The sequence below is a fragment of the Penaeus chinensis genome, chromosome 9 (genome assembly GCF_019202785.1).
Source record: "Penaeus chinensis breed Huanghai No. 1 chromosome 9, ASM1920278v2, whole genome shotgun sequence".
Taxonomy (NCBI): Eukaryota; Metazoa; Arthropoda; class Malacostraca; order Decapoda; family Penaeidae; genus Penaeus; species Penaeus chinensis.
This window is the reverse complement of record NC_061827.1, coordinates 34,909,484-34,912,551: the sequence shown is the minus strand read 5'-3', so window position 1 is coordinate 34,912,551 and position 3,068 is coordinate 34,909,484. Positions and strand designations below refer to the sequence as shown.

Here is a 3,068-nt window from a genome sequence, read left to right as displayed (position 1 = left end):
CAGTGATACTATTATGATGATAATAATTTTTATTGAACATGAATACTATTTCCTCGTATTAATATTATCATACATTCTATTAAGTACCCATTTTCGTTTTGTTATATCACTTCACTACTGTTTATATTACAGATTTTAACAATTATATTCGTTATCACAGAATATAATCTTTCAAAATTAGTTCCTGATTTTTTTTCCAATACTCTTTTTTTTTTTTCTTTCTTTCTTTTTTCTTTTTTACAAGATCGCTGATATGATAGTACAGCTTGTAAAAGTGCAGCCATGCACGTGTTACCGTCTATAATAACTAGTAATCTGCAATTGTTTATCTTTATGTAGCCAACATATATTTACTAATGGATAATTATCGATATTAAAGCTAGTGTTGCTAATATATTTGTATATTTACATCTTCATTATCATGTCATTATCATTATATAGTATTCTCATATTTATCATTTTTCGTTAACTTATATGACTGCATCCTATAAAATTAGAATCATAGACAAATAATACAGCGTTTGGAAAAAGGGTGAGGACTTAATTGCTACCGGAAAAGATGGTACTAATTTCTCCTATCTATGTCTGGCTCCCTCTCCTCTTCGTACACGTTGTCTCTGGAGTGTGTAGCATGTCTTTTTCATTACAAGATGACGTTAAGATGAACTGCACGTGGTCATTGTTATGGCTGGTATGTCACTGAGAGAATTCGGAGGAAGTGCGGCTCCGTTGAACTATCTAATACGAAGCCAAAATCATATAAATGTCAGATCCGATTGATGTGCCCTGAATGGCTTAACCCAATGACAAAGGATTTATGCACTGTCTGCTATAGTATTTTTGTGAGTTTTGTTACATACAGATGGCTCAGCTAGCAAGGAGTCTAGCAGTAAGCCATGGTGGCCGCTCCAGGTATCCCTATTCCTTGAAATTGCGGGAAAATGTGTTTTTCTTTCTGTTATTATTATCGACGATACTGTTACTCTTCTTGGTATTATGATTAATAAATTGTTATTAAAATCTGGTTAACATTAAAGGTAATATAGTAATACAAAAGAATCTTTCCAAAAATCAAGGAAAAGGGGAAACAGGTGAGATACATAAGACTAATTACTGACTCCTTGGTTACTAAGCACTTGTAGAGCCATTTATGTGTAAATACAGTAAATGAGCCTATATTGCAGTTGACATGGCATGTATTCCTGCCGTCCGTGCGGATTGATTTAATAGCACGTAACAACTATTTTCGTGTTAAAGTTCTACTGGTGATTGTTACGTGTCTTCTGGTCCATTTATTCTTAACCCTTTATTACAGTGCTGTTAGGTTGTTAATTCATTAATCATGTCTTCCGTTAAAGTATTTTCTGTATCGTTCATTATTGATTAGATATCTCTATTGTATTGTAAATAAATGTAATCATTAGTCATCTTTCATTGCCAATGATTCAATTATCTCTCTTGATCTATTATTATGATCTATTAATTATGATCATAACTTGGATTGGAAAATACGTAAAACATTTGATTTTATTATTCATATTTATTTCTGTCATCAAAAATAATCACACACAACACAAAAGCTCACAAAAAACAAACAGGAAATCCTGCCTACGCAACACATCCATAAAATACTATGTGTGGCCCTTCTATAAAGAAATCAATTACAAAGCTAAAACAAAAGAAGGGAATAAACAGCTGATAGGTCTTGCGGTGGAGGAATGGAGGGGCTACGAACGCAATTGAAAAAACTACCTGGTCAACAGTGATTAAGCCAATATTTGAGTCAGTCCTTTGGATAATTTTATATTTAATTAGAATATAACATTAATTTAATACTCCTCCCCGCAAGAAAAAAAAAAAAAAACACTGCACCGGAAAAAGTTTAACTAGCTAATTATTACAGTCAGTCCTTCAGATTATCCCGTTCACAGTACATTTTCAGAAGGTTTACATGCCCACGTTTTTTCCTGACGCCTTTTAGCCGTTTGGAATACATGATTACCATTACTAGTTGACGGATTATCAACGCAACGCCAAGAAGAATTAACAGGCGAAAATAAGCACAGTACGCTTCTTTAGTGGTTTGAAGCACATGTTTTAAGCTTGATGTTCACATGTTTCTTAACTCATCCTATCTAGCTATAGGATGTACATGTATACACATATTTTCTCTTTCTGTTCCTTTTTTTTTTTTCTTTCTTTCTTTCTTGAGAAGAGCCGATGTCCTGCTGAAAGTTACGGAAGAAGCAGGTCTCTTGAAAAACAAAGCTGAAGAGAAAAAAGCCTAACCCATTAAAGGAAAAGGCAAAGAGACACAAGAGGAGGATTCTGCCGCCGTCGCCCTCCACCAACCACGAAGAGAGTGAGGATCTTTAAATATGCATATATATATATGTGTGTGTGTGTGTGTGTGTGTGTGTGTGTGTGTGTGTGTGTGTGTGTGTGTGTGTGTGTGCGTGTTTGTATGTAGATCTATATACAGTATTGTTTCTTCTTTCCGAAGGCCGCTGAAAATATGTAATATTTCAAAGGACTAACCCTTTCCTACCAAGGAGGAAAGGATGGACCCCAAAAAAGGGTTGAAGTCCTGCGGAAAATTATGGAAGAAGCAGCAGGAAGAAGTATCTCGCTTGTCCAGGTACGTTTTCCAAGTAGACTGTACTGTTGCACGCGCACTCTCTTTTTCTCTCGTTCTCTCCTCTCTCTGACTCTCTTTCCGTCCCCTATAACAATAATGCCATCAGGTTCTGTCAACTCCATTGGTCCAACGTCGTCTCCACAGAGTAGTTGGGTCTAATCTGAATGAGAAGATGCAGAAAATGGATATGAGTCTATACACACACACATACACATATATATACTAATATACACATACGTAGGTAAACACACACGCACAAAACTATATACATACACATATACAGATATACATACTGGATATAGACATATAGAAGTATACATACCTATATATGCATATCTATATATCTAACAATTTATCTAACTACAGTTATCTTTCTAGATAGATATAGTTAGATAGAAATATATAGATATATAGATAGATAGAAGGAGAG

General features: G+C 34.6%; 1 long non-coding RNA gene across 1 annotated transcript in view; it reads right to left on the bottom strand.

The window, feature by feature from the left end:
- Positions 1–1,530: 1,530 nt before the first annotated feature.
- The window catches only part of LOC125029058, a 3,826-nt gene continuing 2,288 nt past the window's right edge, over positions 1,531–3,068 (bottom strand). Inside the window, exon 3 of the long non-coding RNA XR_007115146.1 lies at positions 1,531–2,798. This is a non-coding gene — a long non-coding RNA (uncharacterized LOC125029058). The remainder of the gene's footprint in view (positions 2,799–3,068) is intronic.